This window comes from Pinus tabuliformis, chromosome 9, assembly GCF_031772625.1.
Source record: "Pinus tabuliformis cultivar Carrire ecotype Pingquan chromosome 9, CPIR1, whole genome shotgun sequence".
Lineage (NCBI taxonomy): Eukaryota > Viridiplantae > Streptophyta > Pinopsida > Pinales > Pinaceae > Pinus > Pinus tabuliformis.
The window spans coordinates 109,170,507-109,193,743 of record NC_142307.1 but is presented as its reverse complement, the minus strand read 5'-3'; positions in this window follow the sequence as shown (position 1 = coordinate 109,193,743).

Below are 23,237 nucleotides of genomic sequence, written 5' to 3'. Positions count from 1 at the left end.
TGATTTTCTTGCCCTTCCGCATATAAGGCTATACCACATCTTTCTGGTTGTGGTTCTTTCTTCCTCCATGTTTTGGGACTCAATCAAGCTTACTCCTTCTGAGTTGTTTGCCGAAATCTACTCCTGCATTCAGAATCTTCATGACCGAAGTTGTTACAAATAGAACATTCTATTTCATTTTCAAGAGCAGAAAAGTTATTGTAGGTTCTTTTAATGATTCTAGTCACACTCCTTTGATTTCGTGCTTCTCTGGTCATGATGGTCTTGTAGGCAACACATTGAGCTGCTTTGTGTCCAAAGTTATGATAAGAGAAACATTGGCCATTGAAGAAATTCCTGCGATTATCAAGCCTTCTATCCAGGTGATTGTAATTTCCATAGCCATTCGTTCTTGAGGTAAATTGAGAATGATTTACCTGCAGTTGGTTGTAGCTTTTGTTCATCCTTGAAGTAGATTTCCCTTGATTTACTTGGTGATCTCTGTTCATTCTTGAAGTAAATTGTCCTTGATTTACCTGGTGATCTGCATTGTGCCTTTGCTGTCGATTGCCAACCTATTCACTTCTCCTCGCTGCTTCAAGATAAATTTTGGAGGTAGGTGGCTTCTATGCTTGAGATTGTTCTTCAGTATACCCAAGACTTGTCTTGATTAGAGGAGAATGCTGCACTTTGATAATCTCATCTAAAGTTTCAGATCCTTTAGCAAATCTAAGATTAAGAGCTTTTGTTTTCTCAATATCTTTTCTAAGTCCCATAATTTCACATTCTAACTTTTCATTGTGTTTTTCCATTTCAGCAAGTTGGAATGTCAGAGTATCTATAATCATATTCTTTTCTTCTAAGCAAATTTTAAGTTTAGAAATTTCTTCATAAATACCTTCTTCATCTATAGCATCCAAGAAATCATCATCTTCAAAAGCCATAAAAATTCTATAATCATTACCTTGTTCATCTTCATCACTATTTGAAAATCCATCACTGTCTTCATGTGTATAATATCTCTTCTTACTTATATTCTATTTTCCGTTCCATCTAACTGGTTCCTTACCATTGTCAAGCTTATCTTTATGAGGACACTTGGCTGCATAGTGACCGACTCTTCCACAAGCAAAGCATTTAAAAGGTAGCTTACCCCTGAATCTTCCAGAATCCCATTGAAGGTTCTTAACAAAGTTTGATTCTTCCTCTCCTTCTGACATATGTCCTGACTCATTGTATTCTCCTTTTCCTGAGGCTTTGAATGCATATTCTCTCATGTCTGATGGTCCCCCTTTTCTCAGTTCGAAAGTAGTTAGGATTCCGTGTAGCTGTGACATGGTAATGCTTTGAAGATTCTGCTTTTCTTCTATGGCCAAAACTTTTGATTCAAACTTAGAAGACAAAGATCTTAGAACCTTTTCAACCAAAGTAGCTTCTTTTATCTCTTCACCCAAGTTTTTCATACAATTAACAATCTCATCTATACATAAGAAATAATTAGCCACACTTTCATCATTGTGCATTCTGAGATTTTCATATTGGATTATGAGAGTTTGTAGTTTTGCACGTTTTACCTGATCATCTCCTTCATAGCTCAAAACGATCTTGTCCCATATTTCTTTTGCGGTTTTGAGCTGCATAACCTTGACGAATTCTGATTGAGATAAACTCCCTAATAGAGTATTGACAGCCTTTGCATTTGTTTCATACTACTTCTTACCAGTCATATCTGTAGGAGTTGCTGATGGAAATGTGTATCATGTTTCCACGATGTCCCAAACTTTTGTACCAAGAGATTGAAGATAGGCTGTTATTCTTACCTTCCAATAGAAGAAGTTGCTTCCATCAAGGATTGGTGGCCTGATAGATGCCTCATTTTCATAGTTGCTCATGATGATAGATCTTCCTTCAAGCGATCAAGCCTCTTCTGAAGGCCCTACTCTGATACCAATTGTTGGAAATAATACTAAGAGGGGGGGGGGAGTGAATCAGTATTATCAAATCAATTATTTTTCATTTCACAATCAGATTTGTATACACTACTTCAACTATGGGAAATTGCGTATATATGCTACTGTGTCTAAAGAAACTAGCGTATATAAGAAAACTTAGGATTCATTAATTGTTGATCTTTAATCAGTGCATCAGGACTTCATTAATCATAAGAATAGTAAACAAGAGCAGTAAAACAGAACAGATCATCGCACACATGGACACAAAGATATAAGGTGGAAACCCAATGTGGGTGAAAACCACCTGCTGCAATTTTTCTCTATCTTCTTTTAATTAGAAACTTCTCTTTTACAATGATTTTGTACTGGTGCAGTCTTATACCAGTATGCAGGCTACTACTTGCAGAAGGCTACAACCTTCTCTCGTTCTCCAGCTTCTCCTAGAAGGGAGCTACAACCCCCTTAGATCTTGTACTAGCTAAGGTACTAGTACTTAGGTGCTGACCTACAAAAGGCTACAACCTTCTCTTTTCTTCCAGGGACCATGTTTCATAAAGTTTCAGACTGGATCCATGAATAACATCAATCAAACATCAAGTATATCTATATCAACCAATATCCTTTGCACCAAAAAAAATTGAATCAAATAGTCACTTCTCTGAATGTTGTACCCAGAAAATAGTAACAGTAACCAAACACCAATTCTGAACCTAGACCACTGCAACAATAAATAGAAGCAGCTAAAAGAGACGTACGCTACTTCAATGTGTACAACCTGCATGCATACTCTTATGAATTAAGGCCAACCTGGGTATACGCTATTTTGAATTACAAAGCTAGCGTGTATACGCGCCTTTTCTTCGCCGAACCTATGTACAGATCTATAAAATACAATTCATCATTTTCACTTATTCAGACATTAGTTATATCCAGATTATCAGATTTCTAGATCAAGTCATGCGCCAAAAATAACAAATCAAAATCACACAAAGATACTACTATTCAAGCCTTAAGATCTTGACCCATCAATAGTACTTATCCTTCTTCTTGTGCTCAAGTTCCTCCTTGATTCAGATCTAGCTATGCACCAAAACCCAATGACTAGTATTTCAGATTTAGCTCTTCATCATATATTCAATGCTTAAGTCAATGTCCCTGCCTAATGATCTCCTTCCCCCTTTATAGTCTTAGGCCTTACACAATACCATGGTCCAAAACCATAAAGAACCAATACCTTCGACCAAATACCTGGGTTCAACACTTCAGATGAGATACTATGGTCCAAAACCATAGGTCCAAATACCAAGGACTAAATACCATGGACCAAAAATAGGTTTTCCCACACATACACGCTTTTTCGTGCATGAAAGTGCGTGCATACGCATATGCAACTTTTGATCGGAAATCCCGTGTGTATACGTGACTTCGTCAAAGGAAACCTGCGTATATCTCTTTTTCTTTCATTCTGAGAGCGTGAATAGTGATCTACCATCTGAGTGAGTTGCCATCAAGGACAACACCTCTGTCATAGTGCCAAACCTGTGTCATAATGCCAACACATGCTACTATGATGATTCTCTACGAGAGATTGCAACATCCATGGGACTCCCCCTAAGCTCAAAACACCATGGACACCAATGCCAACATTTGCTACCATCAACTTCAATACTAGTCTAGTTGACATCAATGCCAACACACTTGTTCCAAGCTTCCAGGAACTGAAACTTTAACCATGGAGATCCTAACTTTGACTGTTAATAAATTTCGATCCATGAGCCCACTTGCAAACTTCAGCGTACCATTAGAAACATCTCTCCAAGAACTTTCTAATTGTTCCACTTCCATGAGAATAGGAGCTAAACACCTATGGAAGAAATTACGACAAATCCTAAGGCTCCCGACCATCATAGTCATCATGTTATGGCTTATCCAATAACCATGCTACTGTGATAATTCTCTGCAAGAGATTGCAATATCCATGGGACTCCCCCTAAGCTCAAAACACCATGGACACCAATTCCAACATTTGCTACCATCAACTTCATTACTAGTCTAGTTAACATCAATTCCAACACACTTCCTGACAATGCTAACTATCCAACACATATCCTAGCATGACTATTGACATCAATGTCAACACACTTGTTGCCACTAGCCTGATTTCTCATCTAGTCGACATCAATGCCAACACACATGTTATCATTATGTATTTTTGAGGTTGCGAGAGTAAATACATTGGACAACATCAAACCACTTTTGAATGCTGGTATCTAGCCCTGCCAGCTTCAAAGATGGCTCTCTCTTTATGATTTAACTTGGTTTTTTAGTTGATTTTAGGCTAGTTATGATTATGTTGGGTTTTTTTTTGAACTGGTTGATTGGTTGATCTGATCAAATTACTTTCTTTCCATTAGGCTGTGTAGTCAAATAAAACTGGATGTTGCAACAAAAGTTCAAAGGAGTAATCATAGGGTAAGCTAGCTAGATTTACTGGAAGTTTAAATTAAATTATGGAATGGAGAAAAGGTGTGCTTTAGCATGGATTGAAAAGAATTTAAGAATTTCTCAATCAGACCTTTAGAAGAAAACATGCATATTGTAAATGCAGTCCAAATAAGGTGTTCAAAAACATATCTTATTTTTCACATCTCCTGTTTTACAATAAGATTTCAGATGCATAACATAAGAAGAATAACAATGAAAACAAAATTACATTAGGAAAAAAATCACCAATATATCAAAAAACAAGTATCTTGTGAAGAGTCCTTTTATTAATGGTGCTTCAGCAACGCGGAAAACTACAATGCTTGATAGAAAGAGTTACAATGTTTAGGAACCAGCCCTCAATACTTCGACATAATGAATTATTTAAAAAAAAATTACAAAAAAGATTATAATTAATTCCTCAGTGACATGGCATTCTATTATTGACTTCAAACTAACAAAAATGAAGTAATACGATCAAAAGAGGTGAATCTAGCGAAGTGATCTAAACATCTGGCACTGCTTTGGTGGAGAACAGTTGTTGAGTGGCCACGATTTGGGTGTTGTGCTGGTGAAACTGACCTGTTCTTTTAATCCTGTAATTCACACAACTTATCCCACTACTCCTCATTTGGAATGGAAATTCTTGTTACATTTTAGTAGATCTCATCTAGTACCTCGATATACCAAGTGAAAGTGTGTTTCACTACAAAAATGTGTTTTATCTCATGTTGGATAAAACTCATGTTGCTAATAGCTTCATAAAAGACCCTCCCTGTCATAGCACCTTTGATGTGGGAAGACTTGGCTATATCATTTGCCATGTATTGAAGCTTCTTCTTGTAATCTTCCCTGGTCATTAATTTGTCATTGATCACAAATAAAGAAGGCAGACCTTTCTTGTTCAATGAATCTATTCTAGTGAAAGACCTATTAAATGCTACCTCCAAAGTGTGACATTTCAATATTAGCTACACAACCAAGTTCTTCTTGGTTATAACTTCCTTTACTTCTAAGATTGTTTCTGTTTTGTCATCTACCTCCAAAGTGTGAAATTTCTCTATCAGCTGCACAACCAAGTTCTTCTTGGTTATAACTTTCTTTACTTCTAAGATTGTTTCTGTTTTGTCATCTACTCCCAAATCATCTAACTCATATATGTTTTTGGAATTGAGAAACTTTATGATGTGGTTGGATGTGTTAGGCATTTCTCCCAATTCGACATTGATAGTGGAAATGGTTTGCTTGGCTTTCTCCACAAACTCCTTCTGTTCAAATATAATATGGATACATGGCTAGATTTCATCTATTTTTTCAATAATATTATTCCATATAATCTCTTTTACTTGGGCCAATGCATAACCAATAGAGGACTCAATTGTAGATTTCCTCTATACTTCTATCTAGTTTTGAGCTCTCTGTAGCTCTGTTACATGGAAAGTCTCAGTCTTTGTCTTTCGATCTTGTAGAAGATTTACTTGAGCTTGCAACCTTTTGATTTCTTCAATCTCAAGATACATGTTCTGTACTACATTTTCCAACCGATCAGTTGTTTCCCCTGTGCTTGTTGTAGAAGATGTAGCTGTAGTAATTACTGTGATAAGGAGTGCTTCCAAAGGAACAACAACCATTTTGGAAGCTTGCACCTTTTCATTGATCATATTTTCCATCTCTATCTCCATATGCTTCAACTATGCACTCTGCTCCATGATGAGCTTCATCACGCCTACCTTTTGTGTCCCGATTTCTTCAGTGTCATTAGCTAGAGGATCCTATGTACTTGGTAACTTCAACTAGTTCCTTAATGCTACTATGTCTAAATTATTTCCTTACAATATATTCTACAACATTGATGTTTGTAGGGTCATAACCTACTTTGATCACCAAGTCCTCCAAAGCTTTGATCCTAGTGTCTTTGGCAAGTGCAAAGACTTTTTCCATCTTCAATTGCGATTGAACATTGGCTAATGTAACCTGCAATTTAGATAAACTCATAGCAGTGTTAGTGACAGTGGAGAAAATAATTTCCCCAGTCTACTTGTGCATCTCCATTTGGTCAATGGGATGTATGTCTTTCACATCAAATTCAAATGATGTCTTCTTGTAGTCTGATGCTGCCTTGGGCTGGGGAACCTATGCTTGGAGAAATGCCATCTGCATTTTACCTTTCTCTGAATCAAAGGCTGATAGCAGCCTGCTTTGAGAACTGGAAGTATGCTTCCAGAACTGATTGTAGGTGTTGATCTTCAAGGCCTCATTCCTCACTTTAATCTCTTTAAAAATATCAAATATACTTTTTTCTATCTCCCCTATGGTAGATGTGCTGGTCTGCATAACCTGTTGCTGATCTTGTGAAGCCATGGAGGTAGTGGGAGACAGTGTGGTCTGATCACCCACTAATGAGGAAACAAGTGGCTCATTAGTGGTGATAATATTATCCTGCTCTAAATCCTTGCTTACGCTTAGTTTTGATCTAAGCTTAGCCTTCTTCCTACACATGGTTTTGAAGCCTTAACTAAAAATATCAATCCCTAAAGGTGACTCTTCTTCCATGCTTCTCTTTGATGTTTTCCCCTGCATGATAGGAGTTTGTACTATGGAGGATGACACCATCTACTGCTTGGCCTCTTGTAGGGTGTTATTAGTCCATTCTAGCTGGTTTTCATACTTATCTACCTCTCGTTTGGCTATGTGGAATTAAGGAGTAGATTTTTTTCTAGTATTAACTTAGAAATGACCCCCAATGGATCATATGACCAGGTGAAAGTAAGGCTGAACTACATCTCTTTTAGTATCTTATCCGCTTCTTCCCCTATTGCCCTGCTATTCCAAATGAAAGGCCCTATCTATGTTTTGATTTTGAATTGAGACTTCTTCTTGGCAGCTACAAAGTGGATTTCATCCATATTGAGCATTTGCCTTATGTACTCTAGAGAAAAAATCCTCATTGGGAGGAATTTTGGCAGCTTGTAAGGGGCAAGCTCACACCCAAATATTCTTAGTTCTGTATAATTTTGATAGAGGTACCAATCCTCTATTTGGACTTGATATGATAGCTGTAGAAATTTCTTAATTTATTCACTGATCCTTGGCTTTGTCCTGCTGCTTAGGAGAGTCAGTCTCAAATGTATAAACATCTCTATGAACTATTTGTAAGAGTATTCCTTTTGTTCATTCATCACCAATGTAGTCCAAAAGATGACTGACTGTTGATTTCATTCTTCATCCAGCTTTTGTAAGGCTAGCTTGATGTTGTCTCCTTGAAAATATAAGAACGCATAAACTAACATAGAAGCATACTTGAATACCTTCTCAGTCGAGAATTTGATAAATTGCTCATGGATAGAATCTCCAAGAAATTGGCTAAAGTTAAACATGATGGAGGTATTAGAATCTGCAAAGAAAATGGAAAGCAATCCTATAATTTCCTCATCTACCCATTGATATGAGTAATAGCCAAGGATGTAAGAGATGACTGTGATAATTTTCTTGGCTCTCTCAGGAAAAATAGAGGATGGATAGAGAGGATTCTTCTTAGGTAATGGGGCATCTTTTGTCAAGAAAATTTCAAGGGTTTTGGATTTCTTAGCAAATTCCAATTTCTAATTGTTATCAGGAAATCTAGTGTCCACTCGGAGCTGCTAGTCCCACTAAGACTGGTAGCTATCTTAGAAACAAACAAACTAAAACTACTTTTGTTTTCCTTTATGAGAGGGGAACAAAGGACACCAACCTCAGTCTTGCGCTTAGTTCCTTGCTTGGTTCCTCTCCCTTCTGACAGATCCTTGTCGCTTTGCCTTCGTCTACCCAGCTTCAAAGAGCACCTGTGGAATCAAAGAAGCATAATACTATCGAAGAACAGAGATCTACAATCATAAACAATATAGGACCAGATATATATTGACCACACAAATGCATATATCATCAAATATACAAGAATGTGGAGGAAAAATTGAATAGCTTTATTAATATCAAGAATAGCAAAGAGGATTACAACCAATTGTTCTGACCCAACGTCATCCTCCTAGCATGAAAGCCCTTCTTCACCTCATGAAAAGCTTAGATCACCCAACACTATGATATTCCACCAAGAAACCAACAACACTTCCTTACAAGATGCAAAATTCCAGCCTCTGGATCTCTGGGATGAGGGATCCATATATAGATGATTGCAAGGGGGTGAGTCAGCTTCTGAGATTTTGATTAGTGTCTTCTCTCTGATAGTTCTTGATTCCACTTTGAGATTGATGATCTCTTACTCATCCCTGGGTGAATTTAGAGAGGCAAGTGTCACAGGAGAAGTTTCTAGAAGATTCCATGACGATCCACCTTGCAAACTGTCTCTGCCATTTGTCTACTCTCGCTCATCGCACCCTACAGAAGGGCTTTCCAGTATGCATCACACCCTTTTCACTGAGCAGGTGAGATGCATTGCACCCTCTACACTGGGAAGTCTATATGGTCCAACTTTGACCAGTTCTGAGCAGTTTTCTATGGAGAACTTTTGGGAGATGATATAATCAGCTGACCTTGTTCCTTTAGGGTGTGAAGCAACACTTTTAGGGACTTAGGAGCCCTTGGTTTATGGACATGTATTATTGGTGTTGCAGTGCCCAAAAATGTCTATAACAGTTGCCCCCTAAAGCATGAGGTCGTTAATCTTTTGATGTCGGGTGAAATGCTTTATCATGAGGATCCGAAGTTTTTCAAGCTGGAAGGTGACCTGTAATAAGATACAATACAATACATTATCTTCATAATATCTTTCATGATCTAATTGAGGTGGGAATTCCCATGCTCAACTTTATAAATTCATTTTCATGTACATAAGATAGACAACCAACTATGTGGTAGACTGATGATTCTGATAGAGTCATCATCCTTTGATTCGGATGATCATCTGTGTAGCAATGATGTACATTTGATGTCTTTATTTTGCTGAATATATCGAAGCCCGGATGGATGAAACTAGATCTGAGGTCTTCAAACTCGTCCAATCTTCACTCGGAGTACAAGTTGATCCATGTGAAAGATGTTCTGGAGTCGAACATGGAATGACATCGCCTGATTACCAGCCAATGATGTAAGCTGTTAACAAGCTTGAGAGGAATCACCGATAATGATGATGACCCTCAAGGTACTATAGTACAATTCGCGTGGTGTGAAAAGGGACTTGGCATCGAACACCACGCAAAATCTTTCGGTTGAAGGCCATTGATGTAAACCTGTCATCGGAAGTGAGAAACATGCCATTGAGGCATGCAAGCTTCAAAGTACTAAAAGGGTTGTTCCTAAGTCGACTTCTTGGATAATGAGCTGATGTCGACAAGAAGTGACCCATTGTAGGAGGGCCTTAATGAATCCCACATCTACGACACGGAACGGAGTAAATGATTTCGGAGATGAAAACTATCTGATGATACAGGGTTCAGGGTGGCGGTCATGAAAGAATGGAGCGTGAATGTATTGCAGCAGATGAGACATAGGTGAATTCTTTGAGCGACTTCTCTTGAACATACCAGTGACACTGACATGGATTGGTAGCGTTAACCCAAAATATGGATGGTGCGATGGACCAATGGTGATATGACAGGTGAACAGAATAACCCAACCCGACTCGGATGTGGAGTGAAAGTGTCATGTTCAAGAGCGACTTGCTACCAATAAAGTTTCTTCAAATTTTCTTCCCAATTTTTCCCCTTGCTTGTTCTATTTTTTCCGACTTGCTTGTTCTATAATTTTCCCTTAGGGAAAACCCGTCGCTATGTTTTAATGAGCCTAGCGACAGTGAAACTCGTTCTTGTCTATATGGACAAGTTTGTCTCTATTTGGTTTTCACGAGTTTAACGACAAAGATAACTCGGTCCTTTTCAATTTTATAGAGTCTAAAAGGGACGTAAAGGAAACTCCAATAATCCTTTTTCGTCATATAATCCCTTAGGTCCAAAAAAGTATAAAATAATACGAAAGGGATGAATTCTCGGTAATTTTAACGAGCCGAACAAAACAAGCGCTCGATCTTTTTGTGTAATAATCCCTCGGGTCCAAAGAGATTAAAATGTATATGAGGGATAGCACTCCCGGTAGCTTTAACGAGCTGGAGAGGCCAATTTCTCGGCAATATTTTCATATTTTATGAGTCAGATGAAAAGAGCTTAAAGGAGACTCGTTTTTTGAGGAATGAGTGATAATTTCATGTAGCAGCTGCTTCCAGGTAAGGTTTGGAATTTTTCAATCACGGTAATGTCACAAGGATGGCTAACAAGATCACTCTTCGCAGCTGTTCCTCAAAAAGGGGTAAACAATCAAATGGAGGTGAATGATCAGCTAAAACAGAGTGGAGGTGATGGTAACAACATGACCAGGGCTCAAAAGCGGATGATAATGCTTTCACAATGGTTATTCACTGGAGATGGGTTCATTTTTTAATAAGCTTAAACTCTGGGGGTACGTTTGTTTATTGCCAAGGTTTAATTTTTAATGAGCTTGAACTTTGCATAAAAATTGCTCGTGATAATGGTCACTGATTATTTGATTTCATCGCTAACCACTTTGTTCCTTCAAAGGTTGTACTGCCTGTTCAATTGCTTCATCAAACCGGTTATAAATGAACAATATATGTTTGAAAAATGAGTTAAAACACTAATATTTTACTTGAATTACGTGAAAAGTAATTTAAAAGTGGTTTTTACCCCTCATTTTACCATTTCATTTGAACTTCGGTTTGTTGGAGCTCTGGAGGTGCTTTTCCCCCTTGATTTTCACCAGCTGATTCCGGGAGATTCTGTGGACGATTCTTGACGCCATCTGGACCAGGTAGGAGCTAAACCTGAGCTCTTCAGTTGCATCCATTCCTTTTTTAATTGTGAGCATGTTTCCCTATTTTTCTAAGCCCCTGGGATTTGAAAAATTCACCCTGGCTCCATTGCACCCTTTCTATATCGAAAGGTGCGATGCATATTGGCCTAGCCATTGGCCAGTCAGTATGCATCTCACCCAGTACACTGCTGGGGTGCGATGGGCGCGAGAAGGGAAACTTTTGCACTGTTTTCTCATGGAATTTTTGCATGCTTTTTGCCAAATCAGGACCCTGACTCTTCTCTTACTTGTTTTGCAGAGATTCATTGGAGCAAAATGGTTGTTACATGGCGAGAACGCGAGCATGAAGAAGAGGACATGGTTGCTTTACATGATCCGGTTACGGTAACTGCACTAAGGAACTGTGGCATGTTCAAGTTTTTCTCCATATCTAGCATGAGGCAACAAATCAACTTGTTGAAATATCTCCTCGATGCATGGGATCCTACCAACCAGGTGTTTCAGATCAGAGGCAAATCCATCCCCTTGACTGTCGTGGACATCTATTTTTTGACCAGTTTATCGAGGCGTGGTGCCCCTCTTTCATTATCAGGTTCCGCCCGCAAGGGCGAATTTGTGAGAGATTATATTCGCCAGTACTGCAGAGAGGGATCTCAGCCAAGTAGGGACGACAAGATCAACATCCGACATGTCACTGACCGGTCCTTGAGGACCATTCTATTCACTTTTGCTAGACTGGCTGGTGGTGCGGCTCTTCACGTGGCTAACAGGTCCTATATGTAGTATGCCTAGAAATGCCTTGAACCAACGGTGTTCAACTGGTGTGACGCAGTACTCCTCGTGATGAAAGAACAACTAACCAAGGTAAAAAGCAGAAAATCCAAGAACTTCGGCTACGGTTCTATTTTGACCGCTTTCGCCTTGGAAAAGATCCCACTGATGCAGCCGCAGTACATTTCACTTAGTTTACCTCCACCGACTGAGCCATGGATGCAGAGATGGGTCGACGTCATGGCCCGACATGCTGGTTAGTCCCAGGCTTCCTTCTCTGATACCTTCTTTGAGTGGTTCAACTATGAGGAGATGGTTTTTTCCGAGTGTCCATATGCTGGTATGGATTTCCAGGGTGACCTGGATTTGGTGCTTCGGGCTGGTGAGCAGTGGGGTGCTATCGGTAAATTATCTAACCATATCTCTATTTATCGTTTCTTTTAATAATGTTCTTGTGCTTTCTTCTATCAAGACTAATCAAAACTCGTGCTCATGCAGATATTGGACCAGTTCGGCCAGCAGTACGTCTGAGAGCACCAGCTGCTGCTCCAACAGGAGAGGTTGTGGGGAGGGCTATCCTTCGTGACCTTGATGTGGCCGAGACTCTTTCAGCATTGCAGGATTAGGTTGAGTGCCTCACTCTTGGTATTCTGGATGTGTGGACCGACGAGCTGCCTCTGAGGTTGCAGCAACATACTACTAGCATGCCGAGTCAATGGACTAGGCTTTTACGCATGATTGCACAAGCGGTGACTTGTTATCACCAGCATCATTAGACTAGGGTGCCCCCTAGAATTTTGAGTTTTGGGTCATTTTACCAATTTTGTCTTGGTTACGGAACATTATGTATAAACCATAAACAGTTATCTATATATTTTCGATTTTCGGAGCTTTATTTTGGTTAAGTTATGCGATCTTGATGCGAATATTGATGAAATGTTTATTTTATAAATGTTGCAAATGTCTATCTAACACATAATTTTCCAATGAGTCTATTAACGTGTTTAATTTTTTGGAAATATGCTGATATTGAATAGAATCAAACTGCCTTTCCAAAATCTTGACCCTTAGGAACATGTGATAGATAGCTGGATTCTGTACAGAGTAGATACCGATGAGTTGTAGGATGACGAGTTGTGAGTCTAGCCTGATGATGAGTCAGCGTATGCCACGTGTGATAGCATCAAAGAGGAGCTCTATCAATGCGTTGTATTCAGAAATATTGTTCGTTGACCGACCAATACACACTCCTCTAAAACTCACTAATTCACCGCTTGGATCGAAGATGGCCCAGGCCGCAGAAGATAGGTTCCGCGAACTACGACTCGCTCCATCGGCATATCCAACAAATGATTCCAATAGGTCCGACATCTGCAACAAATGTGAAAGTGGATCACTTAACCAAAACGATTACCCTTAGCAAAAACAAAAATGTAACAAAAGCATAGGGGTTACTATCTTGAGTCAAGCATAGTAACACTTAAGGTACAACCCGTTGCGGGGTTGCGCCAATGGAATCCCATCATAATCCACTAACTCGTAGGCTCCTTTTGCTAATACATGTTTAACAATATAGGGGCCCATCCATAAAGACTTGAACTTACCTGCTCCCAATTTATCGGATTCCTGGTCGTAAAGTAAGACCAGGTCACCTTCTGAGAAGACACGGGGTTTGACATTCTTGTCGAATTGCACCTTGACTCATTTCTTATGGGCTTCATTAGCCAAAGTGGCATCACGATGGGTTTCATCCAATTGGATTAGTTCCAAGAAACGAGCCTCCTCTTCTGATGTTCCGGGGAGAAGGTCGACCACGAGTTTGAGGGACGAGATTTCACATTGAACTGGTAAGATTGCTTCCAAGCCATACACCAGTTGAAAGGGTGTAAACCTGGTTGCATTCCTCACCAATGTCTGGTATGCCCACAAGGCTGAGTACAGGATCAGGTGCCAACTCCTTTTATGGACTCCAAACATCCCTTGCAGCATCCGCTTCAGGACCTTGTTTATTGCCTCAACTTGTCCGTTGGCCTGCGGATAATATGGAGTAGAGCAGTCATGGCATAGCCCTAATTTGGCAGCCAACTCAACCATCCTGTGATTGTGAAAATGCGATCCATGATCTGTGACTATGGCCTGTGGAATGCTGAATCTGGAGACTACGTGATTGAAGAAGAAGAGGGCAGCTGTTTCGCCGCTATTGTTTAATGTAGGCATCACCTCAGCCCATTTGGTAAAATAGTCTACTGCGACTATGATATACCCATGCCCCCAAGTCGAGGTAGGGTTACATTTCATGAAATATATGCCCCATTTGGCAAATGGCCCAACAACAACTACTGGTTGCAGAGGTGTCGGTGGTATTCTGGTTTTTCGATCGAAGATTTGACATGCATGGCAACTTCTGACTGCGGTTATGCAATCTTTGAACATTGTTTGCCAGAAGTATCCCGCTCATAAAATATTTTGCGCCATAGCGTAAACAAATTGATGCCCCCCACACGCACCTGAATGGCAATCATTTAGGACTTTTTCGACCTCCTCATGGGTGAGGCACCTCCTCAGAACTACATCGAGACTACGACAGTAAAGTGTATCACCGACGATCATGTAGTCTTTTGCTTGGTATCGAATGCGTCGTTGATCCAAGCGTGACGTATTAGACCTATATGTTTGGGTTTGGAGATAGATGATTATGTCTCCATACCACAGATTGCTTGAAGATATCAGAAACAAAGATTTGTCCATGATCGCTTCTTCTGATGTTGCATCGTTGGACGACGATGGGAGGTCGCATAGTAACGTCACGAAAACTAGGGATTTCTTCGATTTGGATTTTATAAATTCGAGATCAAACTCTTGTAGAATTGCTATCCATTTTGAATATTTTCCCCCGAGCAACTGTCGCAACAATATATAAGTCATGGGGTTGTAATCTGACAAAATGGTAGTTTTTCGAAAGAGGACATAGTGTCAAAATCTCTGTATCTCTTGAACAGCTACGAGAGCTAGCTTTCCAACGTAGGAGTACTTGATTTCTGTATCATTTAAGTTTCTACTCAAATAATATATAGGATGTTCAATTCCATTGTCTTCTTGGACTAAAACCATTGTGATGGTCGTATCCACTGCAGCCAGATACAGGTTAAATTCTTTTTGATAATCAGGAGCGTACATTAATGATGCTTTTATTAGGGATTCCTTTAAAGCAGCAAAGGAAGCTTGCGCGACCTAATCCCAAACAAAGGGTACTTCTTTTTTCAATAGATGAGTATAACCTTTAGCAAGTTCGGCGTAATTTGGAATGAATCTCCACAGAAAGTTTTCTTTCCCTTGGAGTTTCTGAATCTGAAGTAGATTTTAAGGTGGAGGCAAATCAATGATTGCCTGAACCTTACATGGGTTTAGACAAATCCCGTCCTTTGAGACCACAAAGCCAAGTAAATGAATAGAACTGACATAGAACAAAAATTTGTGTGGATTGAGTAATATCTTGTAGTGTCGGCAGCATAGAAATATCGCTCTCAAATGTTGTGGATGATCGGTCCGCTTTCGCGAATGAGCTGGAAGATCGTCGAGATATGGTCGAACGATGTTTTTGATGTCATGGAAGGCATAATTCATTGCCCTTTGAAATGTTGCCCCTGCGTTCTTTAAACCAAAGGGTAGTTTTCGATATGAAAATGTGCCCCACAGACAAATAAATGCAGTCTTTGACTGGTCCTGTGGGCAGATATTTATTTGATTATACTTGGAAAATCCATTCATAAATGAAAAGATTTCACATCCGACGCATTCATCAATTATCTGGTCAATGAAGGGTGTAGGGTAGTTGTCTTTCGGACAAGCTTGATTTACATCCCTATAATCGACACACACTCTAATCGTTCCTTGTTTTTTCATTATAGGAGCAATATTCGATACCCAATCGGTTAGAGGAACTGGGTAAATAAAACTAGCATGGAGAAGTTTTTCAACTTCTGCCTTGATGGCAACGGCTTTCTTGGGGTGCACCTGCCGTAGCCGTTGTCGTACCGGTTTGACATCTAGATACATCTTAGTTTCGTGTTCAACTATGCTCGAGTCAATGCCTGGCATTTCATCATACAACCAAGCAAAGAAATCTTTGAACTCATGAAAAAGGGCATGATATATTTCCAGTTCTAAAGGAGAAAAAAATTTGCCGACATGAATATTCTCTACAACATTTGTTTTGGTTGAGATATTTATGGCAATAGTCTCTTCAATATTGGACAAGTTTCACTCGGAATCCACCGTGTTTATAGTATTTGATAGAAAATCAAAAACTGAGGGATGGTGAATATCACTAGGAGTATCTTCCTTGTAATCCGGAAGATGGGAACAATGGTAGTAATCTTCCCATGGTGCCCCGTCAATTATCATTGACTGAACAATTCCTTCATCTGTAGAATGTACTTGCAACCAAGGATTTGAAGGGTTACCATATTACTTAGACCTATCTATCCAAATGCTTGATGAGCATTGATTTGGGTTTTCCTCCCATGCCGAAAACATTGATTGCTACAAGATTTCTATTGGGCTTGGAGTAATACCTACAAATGATCCATGTTAATATTGTTTTCAGAGATATTTTGAATAGAAGATATCATATTGCAGTTTCCCACCGTTGCCACTTCCGCTAGATTGATTGGAGGTGGTAGGGCAAAAGTCCCCATTAATATAGGGTCTTTTAGTAGGCCTACTACGATATTTTGAAGCGAATGAGGGATTCCATAGATCATCGGAATGCTTCCAGTAACTTGTGAACTGTTGGGGAGAAATGTTTGCTGGTCGATGATTGTAATTCCTCCTTGAAAGGGAAATGTAATCTTCCTGAAGTAGGTCGACGCAACGACAGCCATAGCATATATCCAGGGCCTTCCAAGTAGGATGTTGTAATCAAGGTTTCCGTTGATCACTTCAACATCAATTTCTACCATTTTCCCCCCCAGTTCGACTTGCAAGTTACTTAAAATCCCATATGGGGTGTATGTTCGTCCATCAAATGCTTTTAATGTTGTCGAAGATCGCGACAAGGGTAGAGATCCTAAATTTTTCCAGAAACTCATCAACATAATACATGTAGATGCCCCCTCATCAATAATTGTTTGATGAACAGTTTTGTTGAGGGCTTTCACTTGAATCAGGAAAGCTAGTTGAGCTGGTAACTGAGGGTCATATCCTTTGTGATTAAAGGACACAAGATTGGAATCCATTGGGTCAATCCCGCCTATCGCTGACAATAAAGCCTGCTTTTGGGAGGGGCAATTTTTCAGTACCTCAAGTGTCAACATAGCAGATGGCGATTGGGCCAGATCTTCCACTATATTATAATGTTGTGCTGCTCTGGCATGAGGATTAAATGTGTTTTGTGTACTACTCCCTTTGGCATCTTTATCGTTAGTTCAGGAATGATGGTGTTATAGCTCCAAATCTCACTCTTATGGTTTGTGATGCTGCACTCATGGCCTAGGGCAACCCCTCCTTCCAGACCTGGTCCTAAAATTTTAAAAACAGTGTTTTATCCCTTATACGCGACATTGCCCTGAGTTAAACGCGTGTACACGCAGGTCTGTGTATACCCAACCCGCGTGTATGTATTAAAACACTTAAAAAAATAAATAATTCCTTATTTTCGGGCAAAGATCGCGGGTTTTACCTCCTGATCACCTGTTAGTGCCCGTGGCCCAACTATTCCCAACCAACTCCTAACTAAAAAACTACTTAGGAGATGGTATAAAAAGACATCAAAGGGAAGGCCTAAGAGAGAGAGAAAAGAGAGCAAGATTATTATGCTGATATTTTCCCCTTAGACCAGGTCTGAAGTCCTTGGTGCCTTCTGCACTTCCCCCATTTTGCATAGGAAACCCTTGTTTCCATGTGTATTGGTGATCATTCATTCTTTATATCACCATTGAGTAAGACTTGGAAGGAGCTCTTGTTGGAGGCTTGAGGCTGGAACGAATCCGGGAGGAAGCTTTGCTTGGAGCCTGCTGAAGGTGTTTCAGGTGAAATCTTTCTGTTATATGTACTTTACTTGCCTTTATATAAAGAAACACATCTTGGTTCCCGAAAAAATCTTTCTTTATGCTTATGAGATTCTTGTTTTGAATTCTTATGCAAGTAGTTACTTAAAGATTTTTATAACTAACTTTATAGCATGAAGATGGTTTTCGTATAGGTATTTGTCTATGTACTGATGTGTTCTTTGATTTGTTTGTTTTACAGGTCAAAGGAGAAGAAGGGAACTCCAAGAAGGGTTTGGACCCTAAAAGCCTTCTCGAACGTAGGACCTTAGGTACATACCCTCAACATTAGAATTTGCTTACAGTAAAGATAATGGCTGTGTTTGTGTTTCTTTGAATAAGCAATTTCCAGTCTGGTAGAGTCTTAACCCAAAGGACCCTAGGGGTACTTTCCCCTCAACCAGAATTGGCGACTCCGCTGGGGAACAACACTTTTGTTGTTCCTAGTTTGGGTAGTCTTCAAGCCAATCAAGGCTCAGCCCCTCTGTTTGCTGGCTCTAACTATATGATCTGTTCTTGAACTCTAAGCTTTTCCAGTTTTTTCAGTCTGTATTTTTTATTTTTCTTGAAAATCTTTAGATACGCTGTTTTGCTGGATTACAGAAGCGTATGTATGCAAGTTTAACTAAGTGAACCCGCGTATACATAGGTTTCCTCAGTTACAGTCACGTGTACACGCACTCTGCACATCACTGCAGGCGCGTATATTATATAATTTTCAAGATTTATAAATTTTCTTTTTGCTGAATGTTTGTCTGGTGGTTTGGGTCAGTTTGAAGCAGTCATTTTCCAGTAACAGTCCTCTGTTTAACAGGGGGCATCTTGTTCTGAACTCTCTCTAGTTATAAGGAGTATTATTCTTGTTCTCGTTGATTGCAAGCGTCATTGTTTTTTGACACACAAGATTTCTGGTTAAGAATCTTGACTCCTTTGTTTTGGCAGAGTAGGAAGATTGGATTCAATCTGTGTGTTCATTTTGTTTTGGTGACCCTTTTGTTTGCTTAACGAAACCATTTTTGTGACCATTTGCTCCTTCGTTTCGAGAAAGTTGTCTGTTACCATTTTCTTGAAACTTGTCTTTTGATCTTTTGGACTTTCACTGCTGCTTTTGATTGTCAAGAGTGATTTCAAAAGCATTTATTTTTGTTGGGTTTTCATCATTTGAAAGGTGTCAATTCACAAAAGTGTTTGGTTTCCTATTCATCAATCATTGGTGTCAGTATTTTTGAGAGCATTCTTTGAAAAAGACTTCTTGGCTTGATTGAAAGAAAATCTTTTGAAAGTTTTCAGTTTCACTTTCTTAAACTTGCTTTTCATTTGATTTCCTTTTTTCGAAGTGAAAGTGCTTTGTGTTTATCTTAGAAATTGTTTTTATTGTTTGGACGAAATGATTGGTAACACATCATCTTCTATCTAAGCATTTTAGTGGCAAGACAAATTTGATAAGGCAGCAACTTTCCTTCTTTGTTTTTAGAGTAGTCTTTAAATCTTGCATCCACATATGGTTCTTGCATTAGGATAGATTTGCATCTCTTTTTAGGCATATATAGTTTTGTTAGTTTTTGTGAGTGTGTAGTCTGAAAAGAAAAGGAAAATTTGTTTACATTAGAAGTACCTCTGAACCTCATAGAAATTTCTCTTCATCGAAAACAAAAAGTGCATGTGCATGTAGCTAAGTTTTATTAATTTCTTTTGCGTCCATAAAAACACCACAAGTTTCATCTCCATTACCTTGTGACTTAAAGAACAGCCTAATAAAATCAAGCGCTAATTAAAATCCACTAGAACTTTTTGTTTTAGTCAGTTACACCAACAAGTTTAGGATTTTAGGGCCTTGGATTAGGCGGGTGGAGAGTTAACTCTCCAAGGCCACATAAAACGTCAAACATAAGAGTCTGAATAACGATAGAAAATCCAATAGCGCTAGGAATACCAGGAAAGCTCCGGATCTGGGAGTTAAGCACGAGGGTCTGTGAAGACAGGGAAGAGAGATACCCCCTCTCCTACTTGTCCGAACTTACCTCACGACTGTTCCACCTGGCTTCTGCGACGAGTTGGTACCCATAGTTGCCTCTCCTAGGGATCTACACAGGTGGCTGCGGAGGGGAATCCCGTGGCACCTGAGGTTGACGTTGTATCACTCTCGACAGTACTACTGGAGGGCACCCTTGCGAAGCTTGGGGGCTTGCACCGGCGCAGGCTGTTGTTAGGAGGTCAGCGTAACTTCCTCTGATACCTTCGCTGATAGGACTGGGCCCTCATCATCCCAGACTATCTTCGGAAGGCCCCTTGATTCACTTTCTCATATTTTGGTGTCCAGTCCTAATCACCCGGAGCGGAAATACGTGGAAGTTGTTTGACTGGCTGTGTCTTTAGGGACTTTATAGTGTGTGCTCTGTGCTCCAAGTTGGCCTAGCTTTCAATTTTTTGTCTTTAGTTAGATCATAACAAAAAATTCAAAGTGGTTGATCGATCTCCTAGACGGTCTCAAAGACTTCATGGTCTTTCGCCGCCAAGTTAAGAGCCTTCTCCGAGAAGGCGCAGAGGGAATACCACTGGTGGGTTTCGTCCTACGCCAGTTGACACATCGGAGATTGATCCTCCTAGCAGAGGCATTATTGCCCAAGCAAGGCCTGGTACCTCTGAACAAGAGAGGGATACTCCAGTCCTTTCTCGAGTTCTTTTTCAAGCGGAGAATAACGTAGAGATAGAAGAATTCTCAGAGTCGTTAGGGGCTCCGAATTCTCCCCTACCATTTAGTCATCCAGATGTATTGCAATATGTTGGGACTCCGTCACATAGACCATCAAGTCCAGGTTACGCTACGCACTTACCATTCATGACCACTACTGGAAGCATGGCTTCTACGAGTGCTACGACTATGCAAACCCCTACATCGGTGCAAGGGGGAGGAACCATTTCCATCCCCTCCGCTTCCTTGTTCGGATCTTTTGCTAGCACATCTTTAGTGGGGTCTACCTCCATTCCGTCCACGAGTGGAAATGCCCAAACCAATGCTTTGGGTACTGGACTCTTCCCTTTTGGCACCCAATCACAGGGTATTCCATCAGTTCTGTTTAGTGCCGCTACGTCCATGATGGGCGGATCGGCTTCATTCCAGGGTTTTCCTTTCGCAAGTGGTCATATACCACATTCCAACCCAACGGTAGGATCCATGCCTTTTTCTTCTATAGGACAAAGCAGCAATCCTTTCCAAGGTTGGAATAACCCTGGGGTTAGTAGAGCGGGAACTGGGAATCCGTTTATCGGCCAACAAGGGAATAGGCCGTACACCACGGTTAGTTCGTTTCAAAGTATTCCTCCCCTTGCTTCGGCTTGGAATCCATATCAGGGGTTATCAACTCCTTACCATTATTTAGGAGGAAACTTTGCGGGTTATGGAGGTTATACGGCAGGAGTTGGTCAAACTCCAAATTTTGTTGGATCTCAAGGCTTGCCTTTTGGTTCAGCCGGTTCTACTGGTTACTTCGGGCAGCCTGGTGCCTCACAAATTCTAGGACAATATTTTCAGAACTTTGGGAGTTCCACCCAGTCTGGGTGGAATCCCCAAGGTCCTCCCAGACTTCCATTTTTGGCAACGTTAAACTTGCCAGATCTTACAAAGTTAACAAACGACCCAATTAAATACAATCCGGCCTGGCCTCCGGTCCCAACCAAACTCCCTTCGGATATTCCAAAATTCGAAGGGAAGAGTGGTGAGGACCCAGGCGACCACGTAACCACATTCCATCTGTGGTGCTCATCCAACTCCCTCATCGATGATTCGATTAGTTTGAGACTCTTTCAGCGCACCTTGACTGGTAATGCGGCCAAGTGGTATATAGAGTTGCCAGGGGGCAGGTTCACATCCTTCGCCGACTTACCTAACATCTTCTTAAATCACTTTCAGTTGCCTGTCCGCTATGATGCCGGAACTGAACTTCTGGCCACCTTTCGTCAAGATAAGGCTACTCACATTTCCGATCACATTCAGGAATGGAGACGAAGAAAGAGGCTCATTAAAGCCGAAATTCCTCTGGAATACCGTCTCGAGTGGTTTTTGAAATCTTTACAACCTGAGATCTCCAAAGATGTCTCCATGTCTGGGGTCTATTCTGAGGAGCAAGCTACTTTTAGGGCCCAGCAATTAGAATTGATTTACTCTCAGTCTGGGATCCTACAAAAGTACTTGCCAGATGCTCCTGGATCTAAGGTTGGTTTAGCTAAGCCGAAGCCAGGTCCGCACGTGGATGGTATCGTTGGGTCAGTAGACACAACTACAGTGAACTTGTTGAATCAATTGCAGCAGTTGTCTTTGCAAACTGCTTCTAACAACCAAGTCACATTTTCTAATCCTCCCGCTTCCAAACTTCTTCAATTAATGCCGTCCAATCCGATAACCCCAAAGGAAATCAAAATTCCAATGGGAAAAAGAAAGGACGAGGTAAGAAAAAGAACCAGGATGGGAAGCCTGATGCAAATAAATCCGACAACAATGCTGGTGGTGGTGGAAATGAGTCGAGAAAGAAAGTAAAGTTTCCATGCAATTTGTGCAATGGAGACCATCTAACTCATCTCTGCCCCAAGATTCAAGACGCTCAGCACTTGTTAGGGCAGCAAGGAACTTCTAGTTCTCAAGCTGTGTTAACCAACCCTTTTCCCCAAGGGTAGCAACTTCTTTCTGGCGCGAGTTCAAACCCTGGTACCTTCGTAGGGGGCAACCAGGAAGGGGACAAGTCATCAAATGTTTTCATGATGGGCGCTCACGCTAATGTGACCACACGGTCATGCGATTATGGTGAAGGTGAGACTTCTAAGGGTAAATCAGTTCCCGAAACTAACAACTCACTTCACATTGAGCGACCTTCTGTTGAGACTATACCTCGGGTGCCAAAAGGTTCCGCTAAACGCGTGACTATCAACCCTAATATTAGGGCAGCCCAGAATTACTCCATTGTTGAGGATCTGGCCCAGAGTCCATGTGCTATGTCCGCGTTAGAGGTTCTCCAGTCATGTCCTGCTCAACGAAGTGCCTTGCTATTAACAATGGGCGCAGTAGATCCAAGTAATTCCTTAGCTCTCACTTTTGATATGAATAATGTCAAAAAGAGACTTCCTCATCACATGGCTTTCCAGATAAAGTCTACCTACCAGAAAACGAATATTTTTCGGACGGTTGTAGATG